At 39.6% G+C, this 22,612-nt stretch overlaps 1 protein-coding gene across 1 annotated transcript in view; it reads right to left on the reverse strand.

The window, feature by feature from the left end:
* ror2 (receptor tyrosine kinase-like orphan receptor 2) overlaps window positions 1-22,612 on the reverse strand; it is a 75,002-nt gene that overhangs the window by 51,562 nt on the left and 828 nt on the right. The gene's annotated exons all lie outside the window — the stretch shown is intronic.

The following is a 22,612-nucleotide window of genomic DNA, read 5'->3' on the forward strand; positions in this document are numbered from 1 at the left end:
ACCTGAGAAAATTGGTTGAATTTCTTTCCCAAACATGGTGATAATCGGACAATTAGCAACTTAACAAGACATGGCCCAGAAATTTGCAAGAAATTGGTAAAAAAAAAGTTATAAGAACATTCCTACAAAATAAGCAAGCATTTTTTGTCATCTTTTACTTATTTCTTGCAGTTTGTAGGACATTTCTTTCCATGTTGCCCATTGCTCTTTATCCAAGTTTTCAAAATATCAACCAAACCAATTTGCTCTGGTTTTAAAGGGCTAAATAGCTTGTGAAAAGAATCTGAATGCAGCACCAAGAAAATGACGTAGATACAGTTTTCAAAGGGTTAATATTCTCTGTTATTGTCCATGTTAAACTATGACGTGAAACTACAGTTATCTGAAATGTGAATCTATTGAAATGTTACCAAACATTCCAGCCGTACTGGAAGCATTCTTTCAACTGCAACACCAAGCGCCATGCAGACGTGATGGTGGTGAAGTTACTCTCAAACACAAACCATGTCCAGATGGGACTACTTTTGTCACACAGGCTCCATGGCTCCTATTATCTCGACATAAACAAACACGTTTACGGTCTCTCTGACATAATGACTGTATCATGGCACTGGATTGTCAGACGGTATCACTTGCCTGCAGTGGAATTTCCCCTTTACTGGCCCTAATGCTGTTTTCCCACCTTGCGAGCCCTCATCACAGAGGCAGCTTACCCAGAGTAACTCCATCCCCATGACTGAGTTACAACAACAATAGCTATCTCATAAAAAAGGAGCCACTTCCCCTCAAATATTTGGCCATTTGGAGGCTCAAAGACAAGACAATAAATGGAACTGGGAAGGTCATGATGGGGGACGAGCACAGTCATTTGCATTTTATTGGCTCTCTGATAAGCGTGTGCATACTAAGCTGGCTCTGTGGAAAACTAGGGTTAGCAGTGAAAAATAAAGATTTAAGATGCATGTAAAAACAAAGCTCCATTGTCCATTGTTTATCTTTCTCAAAACCAGCTCTTTGTCATTCTTTTTTTCACCCAAACATTGTGGACGAATATGGAGCTGAGAGGTAATACACAGAATATTATGGAGATTCAGCTGTGAACAAACTAGAAAACTCTTCTCCCATTTTCCTCTAACTCTTCCTCCTTGGCCCCCTTCTCTGAGCTATGATTAACAAAGCATCTGCTGGAGGAGGAGGGACAGGCTATTAGTTTGACAACCCTGCTGTTAACATATTTCCACAGAGCCATGGCAGACTGGAAAGGCCGACCAGGCCTCACTGAGGGCTTTCAGCGTGTTTTACTTGTCTGTCTCCATGAACAGATACGCTTAAATTACAGCAGATGAATCAATCAACACAAAGTCACCAAATAGGACACTACTTTGCTGCCCTACTGATGTGTAAAGCCCATAACAGTCCTTTAAATTACACACTTTTCCTTCATTCCATATATGCAGACTTAAGATCAGAGCCAGCTTAACTCTGGCCACATATAAAACTCCAGGGGGTGGTATAGTAAAATAATAGAGTAAATTAAAACAGCCAACTGGTGCACTATTTTGTCCACTGAACAGACTGATGTTTGATGTTTTCTTGATATTTCTGTTGGTTGCTACTGTCCTTTCAACTAATTTGGCACAATATACAGACTTTCAGACTATAAAACAAAATGTCGAGAAGTACTTGAACATACAGGAAAGTACATTCTTCTGCTTTGGTTACTGCAAAATACCAACACATTCTCATCACAAGTCAAATGGTTATGTTCAAGCAACAAAAGCACAAGGCAACCACCGCAGGGATGTCAACAAAAGCACATGCTTTAGGATTACGCAACAAAGGTTTGGTTTGGGCAAAAACATCCCATTCAAACGTGAAGACAACATCAGACTCTTGCATGAAAATGAGTTTCGTTAGATCCATCTACCGCCCTTCCTGCCCACCCCATTTAGTTCTTTGTGCTCCTTATATTACTTCATTACCAGCAACGCAACAGATTCTGTCTGGCTGTGTTCTCAACTGACACTGCCAATCCATAATCATACTGTCAAGGTAGATGCCATCCAGACGTCTGGCTGTCTGGCACTGTATCATAACACCATGACCTGTTGTGATGGCACTCAGCGGTGTATCATATAGCCATGAAAGGTGGCTTTTGGTGTCAGGCTCTTACACCAAAATCACTTTAAAAGTGACGGTATTTGATGTCTTCAGAATGAGAAAGGGCTTTGTTGCCTCTTACAGGGGGACAGGTTCATTCTTATTAGTTAATTAATTGCATATACAGTATAAAGTAATCAATTAAATGGACTTTCAGATTATAACTGAAGAGTATTTGCAAAAAAAGCTACAAAACGGTCATTAAAAATGTAAGTTAAAGAAGTAGTCCAATTTAGGATCACACTCCTATGACATTCTCTGAGTCACAATTTACTGGATGAAGATTGTTGTAGCAAAACCAGATAGATTTCTTAGGCATTTTGGCCTTCTTCATCTGTTTTTTGGATCCAGAAGTGACCATATTTGAATGAGAGGGTTGACATTAGTCATAAGGCTGACTAGCTGTTAGATTAGTCAGCATGATGCCTATGCTAACAGTGATAATGCTAATGCTAATTTTTCCCTAGTGAGAAACAGGCTTAAAACCGTTAAAAGAAAATGAAGGGAGGACTGAGAATAGTTGTAAAATTTCTCAGACTTAGAACAAGCTATGAATCATCAGATTTACTTTGCACATGCTCAGTTTAGTCTTTATTCCATTTGTGGGAGGAATTAGCCTCCTGTGGCCGACAAAGCCACATTTGTCAGGAATAAACTCTTTTGGGGTTAGAAAGTTATTTTTAACTCCATTTATTATTTATTGCCTGCTTTGTAGTTATATTGATTTAACTGAATCATGTTTAGAGTGTGTCTATGTAGATATTTTTCATGCAAGCTGTTTATGCTAATGTTTTGTTGTTATAAAGTAAGCCAGTTCTTGGCTATAAGACTCTGGGTTAGTTAAACAAGCCTAAAAAAGTACAACAAACCCCAAGAAAGAAATTTAAGACAGTTGGCTCATACTAACAAAAGCGCACACACACACATGCTGCACAAACACACACAAGTGTGCAGTATAGACAAATATAAATACACACAGACAGACAAGCAGGTCAACACACATAGGAGTGCAAGACAAGTGCAAACACACCATAGACAAACACAGACATGCACACAAGAGTGACAGGCAAACGAGTGCAACAGACATGAACAGGCAAACACATACACACACACACACACACACACAAACGATGTTAAAGTCATTTAAGCATTGAATAAAAAGCTCTCATTATGTTTTTGTCATAATCCTTATTCATAATGTTACATTTCACCCCAGCTACAACTAATGCAGACTATGAGGAACATTTCACTCCTTGTGTTTGAGCTTGAAGGCACAGACACACCAAACCACCAAACCACTCCCCTACCAATCTCTCTCCCCCTTGCACACTCGTGCTGTCCTATCAATTCAAGAAAAAGGAAAAAAGCCTTCTGCTGAGTCACCTCATGCTGCCACCAAAAAGCTGCACATGAACACAGCAAACCAACAGCTAACAAGCAGGTATGTTCTACACCTATATGAGAGGAAATAACTCTCATACCAGCAGATGGCGGTCATTCAAAACAGGAAACCATGAGACTACCATGACACTAGTAAACTGGTTAACACATCTAATATTGAAAGAACAAGACATATTTACTTTGCGCCAGTAAACAACAACGCAACCCATCAGAAAGAGCTCAAACAATCTGACCTTAGAGAACAAGTTTATTTCAATCTCACTCCCTCTGGACCTCAGCTGTTTATTTACTCCCTTCCATTTCTCTTCTCGTGCACTGAGCTGGACAGCCAATCAGAGTGATTTCATTTGCTGACATGCTCCACTGTTGCCGACGGCGATTCAACATGCTGATTTGGTTGGAAAAAAGCTGACAAGTGCTGATGAGGGTCAACAGTGTGGGACACACCACAGTGACGAGGGTCATGGACACTCACTGTCGGCCCAACAATAACCGATGGCCGACCATCGGCTTGGTGTGTCAAGGTCTTAAACCAAGCATTTTGTGACTGTGTTGCAGAAATTACAGCTGTACCATTTAACAGCAAACATGTGTAACTAATTTGTAACACATTTTTAATGCACTGGCTTTAAAATTCAAAATACATACATAAATGTGAAATATTTTACAACCATCCCCAGTCTCCCCTATTTACCAGTCTTTTAGTAAAACCAAACACTGAACAAGAGTGTTTTGGAAGGGCGAAACATTACAATTAACTCTCATCAACTGAAAACACATTGAAATGGCTTTAGCTGCGTCTATACTCTGTGAATCTGGGGTTATTATTTTTTTTTTTTCACTTGCTGACACTGACTCAAGTGACATCACTTGAAGACATTTATCAAATAAATTTCCCTGGAAACACAAATGGTTTTACACATTTTTTTTTTCCGCATGTGCAGTAATACACCCCAAAACACTCTGACACTATGTAAAATCAATTAGTGTTGGACTGACTAATGCATTGGTGAGCCTTATTTCAATTATTGGTTGAGAGTGTAGGCGGGTTTCCATTAATCCTTAAATTTCAGAAATTAAAATTGTGAATTTAAGATACGCCTAATGGGAACACATCAATATGAAAAAACTATTTATCGCAAATATTTTTACTCTCACATGAGGTGGTATGTCAAGCGAAAGCAGCATTGGAAACACTTTTTTTGCTGTTTGGCTCCCTTGGCATGATGCAGCAGGCACTAAAAGGGGTGTTACTGCAATGCATAATTCTTCAAAAGTTGAGCGGATCACCTGAAAGTTTTGAATCCACAGTTCCTTTGTGAAATAGTGGACTATCATCTCCCAGAAATATCTCATACGTGGCCTCTCCCACGTATAAGGGGCTCGCCTTTCCATTATGGCTCCATAACACATCTATGTGGCCTTGGATTGAAAATAATGACGGCTAGTGAGGTGGCTGCAATAGAAATAAAGCTGCTAATGTTTTGAACATCCATCACCATGCTTCTTGGAATGTTATCACCAGGGGAGAAGTTGCAGAACATCACTCAGAGTCATTGTGGTTTATCGGCATTGTGAAAATATCACTTAAGTTTTTCACAAATCTGTAATAGAAACCAGCCTTGTAAAGTGAAAACCTCTTATCTCCGTATTTGGTGCATGGTTTTGCATGAACTGTTTGGCTAATGAAATTCTCAATACTTTCAACTGCATCACTATCAGGCTGACCACGCAGCTGCTTCTTTTTGTTTCCTTGGAGGTAGGCTACACACTGTGGAGATTAAAGCTTTTCACCCGTCATGGGTAATTTGCTTTAATATTGAATAATCCAGGAAAAACAGTCCAGAGCTGCACATCTTTGAAAGTAACCTTGTTTCTATTAATTGAATTAAGAAGGAATGTGAGAAGGATCCAGAATCAAATATAACCTGGATAAATACAAAAAGGACCCTCAGAAGACAGTTACACAGGTAGAGAAGTATGCACCATAAAACATGAGAACACATCCTGGGACACTTTAACAGGATAATTATGAACAGACTCAACAACACTGCCTGTGGCCCCAAATATCTGCGAATCCAAGGAGACGATGGCCAGGCACATGTTGGAATCCAGCGATACTGAAAACATCCACAACATCTTTCACACAGATTAAGAAAAAGCCTGTTTTCTACAGCAAACTATTCTTGATGAATAACTGTTGTGACAAAATGAGTTAAATATACCAACTAAATCACGAAACGTCTGGCAGCCTCACAAGTGCTTTATCTGACCTTTGACCTGTGAGTGTGTGTAGAGGGGTTGGAAGGGGTGGGGCTCTCCTTCACTTAACAGACTACACAATTTATGTAACACAGTTCAAGAGGTGATCCAGCCAACTTCCTAACCAAACAACTGATAAAAGCCTGTAAGGCAGCACTCCCAGCACACTGAGGGGAGTCTGATCTATGACGTGTATTCTGTCTGCTGCAGACTCAGTCTGCCTGCCCCTCCATGAAAATCCAGCCACACAAATTCACAAAGACATGGTCAACCTCTCCACAAAGTACCCGCACTCTATAAATTCACCCCATTTGCCAAAAATGAACTTTTGTAGTCATTTGGGACACTGGTGGAAAACCCACTCCGCACAGGAAGTAACAAATTTACCTCCCATTTAAAAGTTCCTCCCTTAACGGCCGGGAGTGATAACTCCATCCAGAGAGAAACCAGTGACGGCTGTACACCGCCTCCTCCCCCACCACTGAGTAAAGGCCATTATATCCAGAGGAGGTACTGGCTGCAGACCCCCCATCTGAGCCTGAAAGGAACTTTTCTCTGCTTTCAGACTGTCTCAACACCTCCTTTTGATTATTTACTGCATTTGCCTTTTGAGGGGGATCACTTACTTGAAACTTTCACCAACACTCATGAACTTTGGTTAAGTCAAGTCAATTTTATTGATAAAGCCCATTACCACAAATCACATTTTGCATCAGAGGGCTTTACAGCATACTACATCCCTCTGTCCTTAGATCCTCATATCAACCAAGGAAAAACTATACAGGGGAAAAAAATGATAGAAACCTCATGAAGAGCGACTGAGGAGGGATCCCTATTCTAGGATGGACAGACGTGCAGTAGATGTCTTAAATAACAATCAAATTACAGTAATGAAAAAAATCATATATAGGAAAGAGAGAGAGAAAAGAGAATTAGAGAGAGAAAGAGATAGGGGGAGAGATGCACAGCAACACTAATTGTAACAACACAACATATAACAAGAGTAATAGACATAGAAATATTAAATGTGATTTATGATAGCATGTAATGTTACATGCAAATATTGCACTTAATGTAAGTGGCACTAACAGTCACATGTGTATATTAATAGTGGAGGCATGACCACTAATAATGGCAGTAGATGTTGGCTTCCTCCATATTGTGGTTGGGCTAAGTCTTAAGTGGACAATTCGCTACTTATCAACTAGCTTTGTATCAAAAGAGTGTGGGTAGTATGTTTAGATGATCTGTGGTAAACGTTCCTCCATCTAACGAGTGCCAAGATATTCCTCCTCCCTCCCACGGTGAAATACAAGCAACAGCCCCAAGCAAGTGTCTCTGGCTCTCAGGGCTGTTGCTTGAACCACAGGCTGAACTTCTGCCTTTTGTATTGCCCACCATCCATGCCGTCATGGCAGACACAAAGAGTATAGAGACAGATCAAGAGACACACTGTACCTTTCTCTGTCTCTCAAACTTGGACTGAAATCTGATCAAATGGTAAAACTGTTCCTGCACTTTCCATTTCTCTCCTGAAATGTGTTCAGAAACTTATTGGAACACCCTGTTTTGCACAGGAAGTAGGTGCCATACTGCTTCCTGCACAGTGAAAAAAGAGGCTGAAAAAAAAGAGAACGGTAAAAGTAAGCAATGCTGATCAAATATAAACCAAAATTCTGCTCTGCCTAAAGTGTCCTGCAGACGGTGAGATTTCAGCATGATTTTAAGTTTAGTGCAGCTACACTGTGCAACAAGGGTCTTAATAAACTTGGGTACAACATCAAGTTTGATGCAGACTATGAGATGACATCACCCACTGAATCGCAGGCTATTACCTGTGTCTATTGACATCGATATGCACAACAAAACGTCATCGGCGTGCGTCATCCATCTACGCCGCTGTGGGAGCAAAATGCAAATAAACATGAACTGAGCCCTAGCTATCGTGGCAATTATGTGTGTCGGAAAATGTTTGGAGAAGAAGAGGAGAATGTGGCAGTGACAGTCATTGTGTATTTAATTTTTCCTGGAAGTGCCTCAGGATCCCCCAAGAGGAGCTGGATAGGGTTGGTGGGAAGAACATCTGGAGTACCTTGCAAAGCCTGCTGCCACCATGACCCCTTCATACTGTACATACAAAAATTCTGTGTATGTATGTATGTGTGTATGTATGTATCTGCGTATGTATGTATGTATGTATGTATGTTTCCTGAAGTGATAATTGTAACTTCTGTTAACCTCCATTACAGTCAAGAGATCTAGAGTTCAAACTCTGGGCGCCCAGACTCTGAAATAACCTGTCTGTTAAAATTGGTCTTTGTGCCCTCCACAGAAAACACATCTTAATAAACTTGTATTTCTGCATGTTGTAGTGTTTCTGTGTCTTTTTTTAAAACTCTTTTGATAAATTTGGGTCAACTTTATGGATTCACCAACAACCTTTCAAACTAACATGAACTAAAAATCCTTTGCACTCAGGAAAACTCTTCAGTTGATTTCTCAACTTCATACTGTGCATACAAAGTTCTCTGCTTTGGCTGGTTTGCTTCTCGAGTGGTTCCTTCTTTTGTCTCTTCATCTCTTGTACTCTGATGCAAAACTTCTGTCCTGTTTACACTCCACACATAAACACACATAAATACAACACCACACCACGTAGCATTGTGAGAACACAGAGTTCTGCAGTGTAACCGTCATGCTGCCTCTCCTCCTGCTAACAGTCTGTGGGCCTCCTCCTCTGTTTCTCCTTCAGCTCCAGTAATTAGCAGCATATGTTAACATTGTGCCTCGATGGGTTCTTTTCAAAATGCAATCAAGATACGGCCAGCTATTATTTTAATGCATGCTGTACTCAGAGGAAGTCTTTCAGGTTTTTTTTTCTTTTAATAACGAAAAGCTCAGTATGGGTTTGTCTCATGATTCTGTGTTTGCCAAGGACAACAGACAGTGGGCTGCTTATATACAGACTGACCTGCAAAATGTTATGATGATACATTTCAAATATGGTACTGACCATTGTGCTGAATATAACTTGTCTATAAGGCAAAAATATCTATGTTCTCACCAGAAATCTGGCATGTGTTTTTTATATCTAACTTGCTAAATTAAGGATTTATTTTGACCAAACCAAAGCTGGTGATTGTTTGAACAGTGGACTTACTAACTAGATTACTAACGAGAGTAACCAAGAAGGTTTGGGTTAGTTTTATTTTGATTCTGTCGAGTTTGACGGATGAGTTAATGAAGGAATTAAGTCTGATGTCACAGACAGAAAGTTGAATTCAAAAGGTGTATAGTTGTATTTCTATGTTTTCTCTGTTTAATAAGGAAAATATATGTGACAATATTACTTTTCTTAACATTTAGGGGTTAGGGCAGTAAAACTTCAGGAAGGTATGAAATATTACATTTTGCCCAAGCCTACTGTCCAAGGTGCTGTCTGAACAAAGTAGAAAATAAGTTCTATTTTATTTTCTACTGTCCTTTTTATTAGGAATGATGCAATGCTTGGTTTATTATAATAAGAATATACATAGAAATTGTGTAAATATGGAAGAAGACAGATGGTCGATCACATTTAAAATATGTAATTTAGCCAGTTACCTGGAGAAAAAAGCTCTTTTTTGGGATGATAAAGTTTTTTTTATGTGAACAGCTCATTTGGGTTATTGTTTCAGTGTTTTAGTTTTGTTTTGTTTATTTTGCTTTCCTTTTTCCACATGTTTTGTGTGTGCATGACCAGAAGCTGTGTGTAAACTGATGGTGTCTTTGTTGACATGCCACAGAAATAAAAAATAAATGAATAAATGTATTAAAAGCTGGATCTCCTATTATTTAAACAACTGATCACCAAGTAAGAAGGAAGTCTGCATAAACAGGAAGTTTGTACAAAAACCCAGCAAACTAACATGTCTTAAACACAGGACTTTTGTTAGATCAACAGGCTAAGAGAGTCCATCCTGTCAACAGGCTGTCCACACAGAGCCCTGTCCATGGGAATGTCTTGCAAGGCTTTAATTAGTCCCAGATCCAGGATTATAATTAGTGCCAGACCCAATACATGCCAACATACAGCAGTGTGCTTCCAAACAGCCGCTTCTCTCTATGTTCTCGCCTCACATCAGCAAATACAGGAAAGAGTTAAAAAGCTCCTCAGTGTTTCTGCGGTTTACAGCTCACTCTTCCTCTCCGTCACAGTTCTCACATTCCTTCTCCTGCCATGGTCCATGTTCAGTGATGGACTGTATGGATGGCCCCTGTGTTGACAGCAATAAAAGGCACTTTGCTTTCACAGACAGACTGGAGACAGAGACAGGAGACAGAGACTGACTGGAGACAGAGACTGGGGACAGTACTCAGCTGGGCTGTAGTCGCCTTTTTTTTTATAACCATACGTGGCTTGGCTCGACTTTGTTTGATGCGTTTGGCACATCAGACTCTATACAACAGTGCTACCTGCTTGCAGTGGTTTCTAACTGATGATGTGTTTGTCTCAGAATGACCTGACAGCGTCTCTGTTTACTGTAGGTGCTACTGAACACACTGACCATCAGCCATTCCCTGAATATACTGGTGTTTGAGGACATGCAACGTGCAGTTTCATACAGAGACCTGCCTCGTTTAAGGCCTGAAAAACAACTGTGTGATCGTTGACTTGTTGTCTCTTTCAGAAAGTTACAAAAATGGTCAGCGGCAGCTTTCAGACACTGTTGATCCACCAAAGTTATTTCTTTACACCGTCCTCTCTCTGTGACCAGTTATAATATGAGCTATTGACTCTCCTTTTCTCAGTCAAAACATGTCACTCTAAAGAGCACACCTGATAATAAGCACACACAACCTGCGTTTGAGCCATTTACAGCAGATAGGTCAAACTTAGATAGGTCAAATTCTTGTCGAGGTCCTCATGAGACCTCGGTCTGCCTGGGATGCTTCATTTACATTAAAATGGTTGTTGCAGTTTCTACATAGCCCAGTGCTGCCGCTAATTAATTACCCATTAAAATTTGTTTTAAAAACTCCTATGTTCCTACCTTCATCAAACTTTTAAACAATGCTGCTTAAGCCTGCACTGATTGTTCAAAAATTCCATGATGTTTTTAGCAACAGGGTGTGCACAATATGTCTTATGTGCAATGCATGAGTAATATTTTTTATGTGCAATCTGGACTATGTGCAATTTGCAAGTAAGTACTGTTTTGTTCATATGTGGTTCATTTTATTGTGCCTGTGAAGGCATTTATGGGTGCAGCATCTGGGTCAAAGATGCATTTCCCTACAGGGACAATAAAGCACATAATATTGTAACGTATCGTACCATACCGTACCATATCGTACTGTCGCGTATCGTATTATGTAATACTGGACGTTCAATTTCCCAAATTTCAAACAATGTGTGGGCGCAAAAACATGCATATGAATGTGCAGTGAGAATGTGCGCATCTTCATACAGACTACAGACCACTGGCACAGTTTCTTGTTGCTGGTAATATAATAAGTTAAATGTAAATATTGCAAATATAGTAAAATGCTGTTTGTTTAGTTTTTTTGGTCATTGCACAGAATGCGTTATTTTTGCAGCAACACAGCATCCTGTTAAATATTACTTTCTGGTGTACTTTGGGCACATTTATAAACCAAATGTTTTCATATATTTATGAATGATGAATTTGATCATTTTTTCCATTTATATTTGAGCCATCATTTCCCTGTTAATGAGTTCATCCTGAATTGAGTAGCACATAGTAAAGTCGGTTTAAATATGAATGCTATAAATGAATAATTATGATTAAGATGTCATTGTGATGGTGGTTTACAGGTGCATGTGATGATTTGGTAGGACAGCCATGTGTAACAGTTGTACGTAATGACAGCTACTCTGGTGCTGTTGGAGAACCTCGCTGATGCAACACAATCACTCACACTGCATATTTCATTTTTTGCCTGTTCTTCTCATTGACCGGGTGTTTTTACATCGTTTTAAGGCTGCCTATGGGAGTTGAAATGAGGCTTGTGCACATGGGCCTAGCTCCACGGTGATTGAGTTTTCTAAACAGAATCAGGTGCATGCATGTGCAGCTTTATAAATCGGACGAAAATAATTCACATTCCTGTCTTTGCGTGTACACTAAGTTTTAGTCATGGATCTACACAGAGTTTTCAGCATCTGGCCTCAGGAGTTCTACTTTTGTCATTACTCAGTTAGATGTGCATGTATCAAAGCCTGCGTCTGGAGATGTAAAATACCATAGAGTGTGGATCTTGGCGGGGCTCTGGCTGTCTGTTGTGGTCCAGCTCTGTGTATATCAACACAATAGAAGCCTGCAGTCTTCCTCAAGCTGTTTCACACTCCTTTGAATGCTTGTCACCAGCCAGCAATTAGATGCAGCTTAGAACAAGGCCGCCACTGTTGCAGTTGGGATGACTCGGCAGTAGCACTGATGGATGGAGGTTGGCCTTCTGATGAGGCGATGATAAGATAATGTTCAAACTACTGCAGGTGAAACTTGAGGGGAAAAAACTGTACTGAAGTTCATCAAACCAAAATATCAGATGTCTGCTGAGAGGCACAGGCAATGCATGTGATGCAGAGTTTATAATACACTTAACTTTGTTAATCTTAATGAACACAGAAATACAACAGCTTTAAAACTGTTTTTAAACAAAAAAGAAAGACAACAGTGAGCTAAAATTAAAGTTTAGGGGCATTATAGATGCCATAACAAAATTAGGGGGTGTACCTTTAAGGTTTCTACAATCTAACTGTTTTAGCATTGCATACCAAATATGACTGATATATTGTAAAAACATATTTTTTCAAATAAAAAATTCCAAATTGTTTCTCAGTTGTAAGGATTTGCTGGTTTTCTTTTTCCTCATTTCCACTGCATGGTTCAGCTTAAATCACTTTTGGATCCAGGTCCTTCTCTCAAGTTCATTTTCAGAGAGGAGGGAATCTCCTTAGTGTGGGTGGGATTCTCAGCTGATACCCATAGCGACGCCACAAGAAACTGCCATGACGTCATATTCGCAGCAACACTTGTTGAATTAGATTATGCATGGTTTAGCTCCTCCTCCTCTGTCCAGTTTCATCACCTTTAAATCTAATGGGAACACAGTTACAAGAGGTGCAGCCAGAGGGGACAACACCATCCCACCCAAGAAAACTTCATTTAGCTGTCAGAGCATCTCATCAGTGGGATACAGCACCACGATTAATAAGAGTCCCCATCATGTAATTTATTTCATGTAATGTAAAGAAAGTGTATATTGAAAACCAACGATATCAGCACTGATCCTACAACCATAGACCAGTGTAGCATGTACTTTTAAGTGTAGGCAGGGTTGCTGTCACTCTCTGCTCCGTCTAACAGCACTCGCTGTATTTCCATGTTCAACGGTAAGACAGAGTGAAGTCTGCACCCTGTTTATCGTCCACATAACAGGGCTGCACAGCGACATTTTCAGAACAGTCTCTCTATGGGATATTTATAAAGAGCGGGTCTGTGCACTGACTTCTTGTAAGGGAACAGCAGGCATTTACTCTGCCCGAGCACACTGAACGAAGCTCCAGCAGTCAAACATGTTTTTTTCTCCGAGTGAGGATTCGATTCCACCTGAAAGGTTTCAGACAGTCGGCCCAGTGAGTAAAATTATTTTTCTCAGTCGACAGCTTCTGCTAAAGGCTGCAAACATCCTTTCATTTTACTCAAGTATGAAAAACTTGATGATGGTTTGAACAGTGGTTAAAGTAGCCACAGCTCAGTGCTGTGTACAGAGTGCTGACTCTCTACTGATCAGTCAACTGACTGCAGTGTTTCTAGCTCCACCTTTTAGTATCGAACCTCTGTGCTAGGTACCCCAAGCAGCAGGGTGACCAAAATAATAATGACCCCAAAGTTACCATCCAATGCTTTTCTCAATGAAAACCGAACGACATTCTGTAATTCTATCTACCGTATCCAAAACTATCAAAACTGATAAATAGCACTACATGTAAGAGGTAAAATACGGACTTTTGATTTAAGGGTAAACTGTCCCTTTAATCACAGTCCAAATGAACTTTTCACATCTAGAGTAGCATTAACTTCCATGCTCTAAAAACTGAGGGAAAACCCGGCACCCTGAACAATTCCCTCACATTTCCACAGACTCCAGATTAATGGAGTAACCTCTGGCTAACTCCTCTGGTGTGTCCACTGCTGCCATGCATTGCTTCACTTCACAGCTACACTGGGAAGAGGAAACACCGACCGGAGGTAAAGCAGGGTGTAATACAGTAGATGGTCTGGGCAATAAAACTTTGGGTAAAGCTTGCAGATTGAGAGCCATGCAACAGTTAATCATCTCTCCATATGTTTGTGAGTTACATCAGTGCCTGGCCTGTAGCTAAATAACAAAGCCATTAGTTCATACAGTACATCAACCCACAGACAGGTCCCGCCCTGCTGTGGCACATGTATTTATTAAGCTGCGTCTTATTTGATCGGTGGGGCACCTGATTACTACAGCATGTATCCTGAATTTCCTCTAACTAACAATGAGACTGTGCATTAATCACTCTCACCTGCTGTTTTATGTCTGCTTTCAAAAATGCTTTCAGGATAGGAACATATTAGTAACCGTTAAAAAATAAACTGGTGGAGGTTGTTAGATTGAAGCAACAAGTTGTATTAAGGAAATGTGCTTGAACTTGCTAACATTGTAGACACCAAAGTAAAAGTTAAGATCTTTGATGGACAAAGTCAGCCATCAGCGTGCAGAGATGAGCTGTGATGGTGTAGCATCGATATGTCTGTGAACCGGTGTTGCTGTTTTTGCCATCAGAATTTGAAGATGAAAGGTGTTTTTACTAAAATATCTCCTTTTAATTAACTTGATCTCTAAAAATGCCTTCATGGTGTTCTTCTTTAAAGTCACTGTCTCAAACGCACCACATATTATACTCCTTTTACACCAACATTGGCAAATGTACGTATGTTTTTAAAAATGGCTGTAGACAACTGTCAAATTGCCAGTAGAGCAGAGCTGTGTACACAATTCGTAAAAAAAGCAGAAAGCAGCATGACTGGAGAACTGTTAAAAGAAAACTACAAAATAATACAATAAAATAAAATACAATAAAACTTTATGTTGGTGACTTCTCTTTATGTGTCTCTTACTTATTCAGTCTCTCTTTATAAACTCGGTGCAAATGAGTATGGAATGAGCTTGCTTGGGCTGAAATGGATGGTTACATGCGATGGCCTCTCATTGCATCTCACCCATTAAGGGGCTAAAATTAACATGTTTACCCTAGTATTGTAATTCCGTCAATGCCGATCAGAGCCGCAGCAGATAAATATCCAAGACTACTGCAGTCATTTGATGCAGCTGTGAATATTTTAGCATGTTTATATTTTATTTTCTCTGACTCTTTAAAGGCATTTTTAGTTGCTCATAAATGTCATTTTAGAATGTCTTTCCTTTGCACTTTGTCTCAAAGCTTTTGATGTTTTATTTAAAGCATCTTGAATTGCCTTGTTGCCGAAATGTGTTGTATAAATAGACTTGCCTTGCCGATGCTTTGGACCTAACTCTGCATACACATGCTTCAGCACACTGTCAACCATCCTGACTGGAAACCACTTCATATCATTGAGGAGAGGGGATTTAAGGCTGAGGTATGCTTGAAATAAACTTGTTTCAGTGATTGTTATATTCTAAAGTGAAAGTGTTTATAGCTGCTCTGAAAGGCACAGTGAAAAGTCTGCCACCAAGGAGAATAAGTATTTATCCAAATGGATACAGCACACATTTTAAACTCTTCCCTTGAAAGCATTCATGGTGTTGCACTCAGTTGTAGTGAGTTAACAAAACACCCTGCATCGCTATGAATGGGGCTTGGTATCAGACTTTTTCAACAGATGTGTCTGTAACATTAAGGGCAGGTCCACACTTAAACGTTTTCATTTTAAAACATAGTTTTAAAACAAAAGCACTACACTGCACTACCGTACACACTGAGTTTTTTTGCACAGATTTAGAAATAATCTCCGTTCACAGCAACACCCTGAAAATGCGTATCATATGACAGTTCACGTACATGAGCCACACTGTAAACAGGAAGCAGATTGTCTACACTGAGGTTAGTTGCTTACTTATAGAAAATACTACAGAGATGGAATAAATTGTAATACGGATAAATCACAGAGGGTTTGCGGGCCTGGCTTCATGCATCACAAATGATAAGAGCCAATGGGAGCAAACATTGGTGTCTATGTCATCAGCTGCATTTATATTGCCTGTTCAAGGTGGGAATATCTCTCCGTACACTGTTCTGTATACAATATCCAATCAAAAAGAGAGGGGACAGAGTTGTCCCGTCTCCGCCAGGACAGAGGGTAGTTAACAGTGTGAAGCCGTAAAACGTAAAGCCAGAGAGACGTGACCATGGGTGGGGAGGTGTGACGTTTTGATCATGTATTATGTTGGCGACCACACTGCGTGATATTTTAAAAGCAGCTGTTAGGAATTAGCGGCTAACTAAAAGAAGAAGAACAGCAGTCTTAAATGTCCACAAACTGGAAAAAAACCAATGAGATTCAGGAGCTCTTTACCCTCCAAGCAGAGGACGAGATCAGCTGTCATATATCAGAGAAGGTAAATGATTGTGATTGACGAATAAGCCTTTGTTATTGTTTTGAAGCACTGCTGATGCATATGCTATATGTCACACTGGAGGCCAATGCTGTTGTGTTACATGTCACACCTGTCATGCCTCTTTTGATTGCAGGATGCAGTGTTGCAGTGTATAATCACACATTGGTGCAGAATGATGCTGCTGCTGTTTGGTCCTATATAAAACTGTAAGGGAGGTATACAGAAGGGACATTATTGCGGGGCTATAGCGCCATATCTGTAAGAGCAGCTATCATTTTCGACCTCTCCTTGTTCGCTCGTACATACTAAGAGGCCATTTATACTGCATTGGTTCTTGCAAGAAACGTTGAACTCTTGTTGCAGTTTGGCCTTTCATTCACACGGCAACGGCGTTTTGGGGGCCTGAAAACACAAACTTTTGAAACAGGGTTCCAGAGTATAATCTTTTAAAAACTCCACCACTTCTGTTGCCATGTAGCAATGCGCAGATCCTGTGAGAACAGTGACACCACAGTGGCACGTCGTACACGTGGATGTATTATAAGGAAGTCGGTTGTACATGCATATGGTGTTCTTCGTGGTGTGTCATTACAAAGTTACACCACCACCAACAACTGGCCTGGCATGCATACTACAGCATTTTTGTTGTTTTTGAGCATCCATGTGCATGAGGATTGTTTTAAAAATGTTATCATATGAACTTGGATTTTATTATTATTTTTTTAAAGATAGATTTTTTGGTTTTTAGTAGCATTCCTCATCTAAACGTGGCCTAAAATACTACCCCAGAGCTTTCAAACTAAAACGGGGTCAGCCACATTTTCAAGGGTCTCTGTTTTAGGGGTTGAAAAGGCTGGAGTAGTGTGGCTACTGGGCTTAAATGTAGCAATAGTTAAGTTTATTAAAAGAGATACATATTAGTCTGGATGTAGCCTGACTGAATTTTCAAGTACCAAAAGGCAAAAGTGGGCCTCATTCACAAACAGAGTGTATGCACAAATCTGTGCTTAACCATGTGTATGAATATTTTAGTAGAAATCTGTGATTAATCAACAGATTTCTTACCTGAATTTGTTTGTACTCTGTGAACAAATGTAGAACTGTCTCAGACCATGCACGCGCACAAATGATGACAACCTGACATATGTAAGCACACACCTTTCAACTTATTTCATAACATATCATACCATAATAATTTTAAAAGGCTTTAATAGACCATATTTGAAACAGTTAATTTACTGCATTAGTCAAATGTATTAAATAACAATAAAACTGACACTCTTTAATCCTAATCCTCATCAATGATTGAATAAAAAAAAATTAACTATGAAAATTGAGCGTTCCAGTTTTTATTTTATAGAAACTGTGCATCAAAAGTCTTGTCAGTTCTAGACATTTTATTTCATTTGAGTTCTTGTATGACTGCTCATGTTAAGAAAACATTAGTAGTTGGTTTCTTTGCTAAATAAACGCTAGGCTGGTTTTTCTATTACAGATTTGCGCAAAACTTAAGCAATATTTTTGAACTGTTGATAAAACACAATGTGGAGATGACTGTGTTCCCACTGAGTGATGTTCTTTGACTTCTCTGATAACATTCAAAGAAGCATGGTGATGGATGTTCAAAACATTAGCAGCTTTATTTCTACTGCAGCCACCACACTAGCCGTCATTATTTCCAATCCAAGGCCACATAGGCGTGTTATGGAGCCATAATGTAAAGGCGAGCCCCTTAAACGTGGGAGTGGCCACATATGAGGGATTTCTGGGAGGTGATAGTCCACAATTTCACAGAGGAATTGCGAAAAACTTCCGGATGATTCGCTCAACTTTTGAAGAGTAATGAGATGCAATAACACCTTTTGTAGCTGCTGCATCATGAGGGAGCCAGTTCCTACTGACAAGTACATAGCCATAGCATCACGTGAGCTCGAAAAGCCAAAAAAGTGTTTCCATTGCAGTTTTGCCAAGAACGGCTTTTTCAAATTGCCTGAAATACCACCTCATGCCAGCATAAAAACTTTTTTGCTATAAATGGGAGGGGTTTTTTTTCTTCCCGAAAATGAAGTGTTTCCATTAGTTGGATTTTGTATTCACAATGTCAATTTGCACAATTTGAGGGTTAATGAATCCCCAACTTCTGATATGCAGCTGGGCTGGTTTGCAGTATACTCTACAGGGCTTGTTAGATGTGATCACAACCATGATAGAACTCTCTTCAAACATTCCCCACAGCAAAGGAAGGCCCTCTGGCCCCATTTCCTCCAGCAGCGCTCTGCCTCTCTCCTCTAACCCCAACATGGTGACTCATCTGCAGGCTGTGGGTACTCATTAGGAGCAGGCTTCCACCTAAGTCCCAGCTGCTGCCTGGGCCACCAGCTTTTTTCATTCTTCCTTTGTACAACACTCTCACATCATTTCAGTTATTACCTTATTATTCATATCGCACTCACTTGTTTACAAAGCACTTTAACTGGAATGCTGAATGAGTCACAATCATTCTCAGAAATCACTGATTTCATGCAGTGACTGCTATTTCTCTTTTTTCCATCAGTCTTTTGTTTTCTTCATCCACAAGTTAGAGGACAACAGGCTGACAGCATCAGTGCGAAGCTTTCTGAATCTGTATTCCTTCAGCATGACAACAGAGTATTTAAATGTAGTCAGATTCACTGAAGTGTGAAACTCTTTCAATCTCATACTTGTATTAGAACAGTGATGCAGTCACAGCTCACATGTGATTGTTGATGATGGCATCTTGTTGTGTCGGAGCACTATCAGTTTTTGAGTGTCAACTGTTTTCAACTGACGGGCAGCCATTAATTCCCATTAATTTCACTGCACTATAAAAACTAACTAACTAACTAGAGACTTGAAACAATAACACAAGACTTTTGCTGCTACGTGACTTCGGCTCAAGCATGTCTCAATGGCTGCCTTAAAGACAGGAGAATCACATTTAAAAAACTGACACAGTATGAAATACTGCAAGAAACTGCACATTTATTAGTCCTTTGCACACAGAGATCATACTGTAAGGCTGCTACTGAGTCCACTCTGTCTGCCTCCTTTGCATTTTTACACAGAACCAAACAATCATGTGGCTCCAGTGTGTGATTTTAGACAGCATGCAGGTATCACAGAGCGTAAAGAGGTGTGACAAGCGTGACGTTTAACACAACAGTGTTAGCTTCTAGCGGACATATAGGGCATGCATCAGGCAGCACTTTGACATTATGTGGCAGTAACCATCATGTACCATCCCTGTTACATGGTGCCTGATCTCATCCACTGCTAGTAGGGTAAGGAGCTCTCGAATGTCTTTGTCTCCCCAGTCTGCAGACATTTACATCTGCGTCATAACTGCTAACCGCTTTTTAAATCTCATGCAGTAGGTTAGACTCCATCAAAACGTCACTCCCGTCCCGCCTGCTGTTATGTTTATACAGAAACCATGTTAGCACTACTTCCCCTGCAAGATCAAAGTTGAGTTGAGTTCAGTACGGCGAGGCAGCAGAACGGCATGATATTCCTGCTCTAAACAGGCAGTGAAAAAAGACCATCAACAAAGGACCAAGCTGCAATTAAAAAAACAACCAAATTAGTCTTTTTTTTTAGTTTATGGCTTTGAACATCAGCTTGATTTTTGCATGTGTGATTTAGCAAGGAATTGTCATATTTTAATAAAAGCAAGTGTATGTTTCATATAATATGTTTTTAACACATGGAGGAACATTTCACAGGTGGAATTTTCACAAAGGCATAAGTGATAAATTCACTTGACATAGGCTGTGTGATTTACAGATAGTTTCTTTGTGAAATGTGGAAGCTCATATGTAAAGTCAATAATAATATCACATATGCCATAATGTTTCACATTTTAAAAACTAAAAATATAGAAATTTGTATGTTAGTGAATTTCAAATCTAAATTCAGATACAAAATCTAGATACCATAACAACCACAGTTGTCATGCATTCACAAATGTGGAAACACTTCACATGTGCAGTTTTAGTAAGCAAGTATTTGAATTTCACTAATAACATTTTTTCCAGATAACAGAAAACATGTCTCATCCAAACAGCCCTCAGACTTTCAGAGGCCAGTCTACAAAATACAATGGGATGTACTTTGAAGACAAAGAGGATGCACAAAATGATGAACACATTTACTCATGTATGAATATTAAATAAGTCACCACAAAAGGACAAGAGCTGGCCTTTTTCTTTCAGAAGGAGAATTTTCTTTCAAAGCAATAGAGCCATCATCAGTCCTCAGTGAGCTCATGATATAAAGAAATGCTGCCTGCAGAGCCAGTGAGGGGGCAGGAGGGGGGAAAGGTGCTAATCATTTAGCCCTGTGCGCCCCACCTCCACCTCCACCTCCCTGCCCCTTTCACTTCATACCAAATGGTAAGTCCTCAAAGCCCGAGCTGAAAACAGGAAACCTCCACAGGCCTCACCCCCCGCAGGGGGAGTAAATGAATTAGCATGACTGACAAAGACGCGAGATCACCTCCAGCTATGTGTTCAATTAACATGACAAGGACACAGTGGCCCTTTGAGTCTGACACAAGCAGCTTTTCTGTGAAGACTCGGAGCTGCAAGGAGCACATGTCAACAAGCTGAGAGAGGACAAAGAGGGTTTAAGTGATCACATAAACTTATAGGGGGAGAGAACCCCCCCAACATACACACACACACACAACAGAAACCCACCAGAAACATCTCAACAATGAGGCAAAATGTGCATCAACTACACAAATAATTATAAAGGAAAACAATTCACTACACAAACTTATATTTGAAAAAAGCTCCAAAGTTTGAGAAACTTAAAGGGTAACTTTGTTTTTTTCCAATCGGGACCCATTTTGAGACCGATGGGAACAACAGTTTATAAGATAAGTACAGCATTAAGTGAGAGGGCAACAGTCGCAAAACAGACCGCAATGTAACCACTCCGGGCATGTGTGCACAGTCACTTTACATCCACTAACAGTTTTTGTTCCAACAGCCTTTGATTCAGGGTTTCTACATCTTAAGGCAAGTTTGATCTAAAGCCTTTAAGACTTTTAATAGCAATTCTACAATAACCAAACGGAAACTGCCCAAATGTTGATTGTTATATGAAATATTCCAGTCCAGTGAAAAGGTTACACGGTAAAATTAAACAATTTGTCTTACCTTTTTTTAAAAAAAAAGTAAGTGTTTGTGCTGAATTGAAATTTTAAGTTTTTTTTAAGTTTTTTAAGTTTTTACAGTGATGTGGGAAATACCTGGCATTTATTTCCACTGCTTTAATTCCCATCATGATGAGTTTCAGAAGAGGATTTTGTTCATTTATTTTTTAAAAAGTTAGATGTTATTTATTTTGAGATTTTACAATGAGACATCAGAAAAGAAGGACTCATAAAATTCTACCTCCCATATCTGAGTTTTTAGACTTGAAAGATTTATTTAAGACATTCTAATACCAATGAAGCCCCTTTAGGTTAATTAATTTGATGTATTTTAAGACTTTATAAGGATCCACAGAAAGCCTGAAATAGTTATTATAAGTGTCTGACAACTCGTCTGTCTGACTGGATTCTTACTGAGATAGACCGAAATCACCATTGGCAAACCCACCAGATTCCATTTAAACAAACGGTAATTTAAGTGTGTGTAGAGCCACATGTTTTTCTATGTAACTGGGTTAATTAAGGCGTAATTTCAACCAAACCAAAATTGGTGATTGTTGAAGTAGTAGAAAGATGAACCAAGATGATTTTTGTATATATTGTCTTGTTTTTGTTGACTCTTTATGAACTGTGTTTTACTGTTATAAAATTGCTGGAGTCTGGTGGCTTTGACCATAGTGATTTTGAGGCTGTTTCTGAGTTAACATTGAGGTCTATTTCTGTAAGGATCCTTTCAATAATGTTTTCAAACACTTGAATTACTCATTTGAGTTTGTTGGTGACAAAAACAGGCACTTTTAGTGGACATAAATCAGTGGTGCACAAATGCCCTGAGGGCTTACACTGTAGCCTGTTTGGCTGACTGCAGCCCTCTTGTTAAATACTGGACCAACTTCAACAATTTCAATGAGTCACTGGGACAAAGAGACACAGTTTAATAAGGTAGGCTGAAAAATACCAGAGGTGCCC

The sequence above is a fragment of the Plectropomus leopardus genome, chromosome 20, assembly GCF_026936395.1.
Source record: "Plectropomus leopardus strain MGB_pleo_1.0 chromosome 20, ASM2693639v1, whole genome shotgun sequence".
Lineage (NCBI taxonomy): Eukaryota > Metazoa > Chordata > Actinopteri > Perciformes > Serranidae > Plectropomus > Plectropomus leopardus.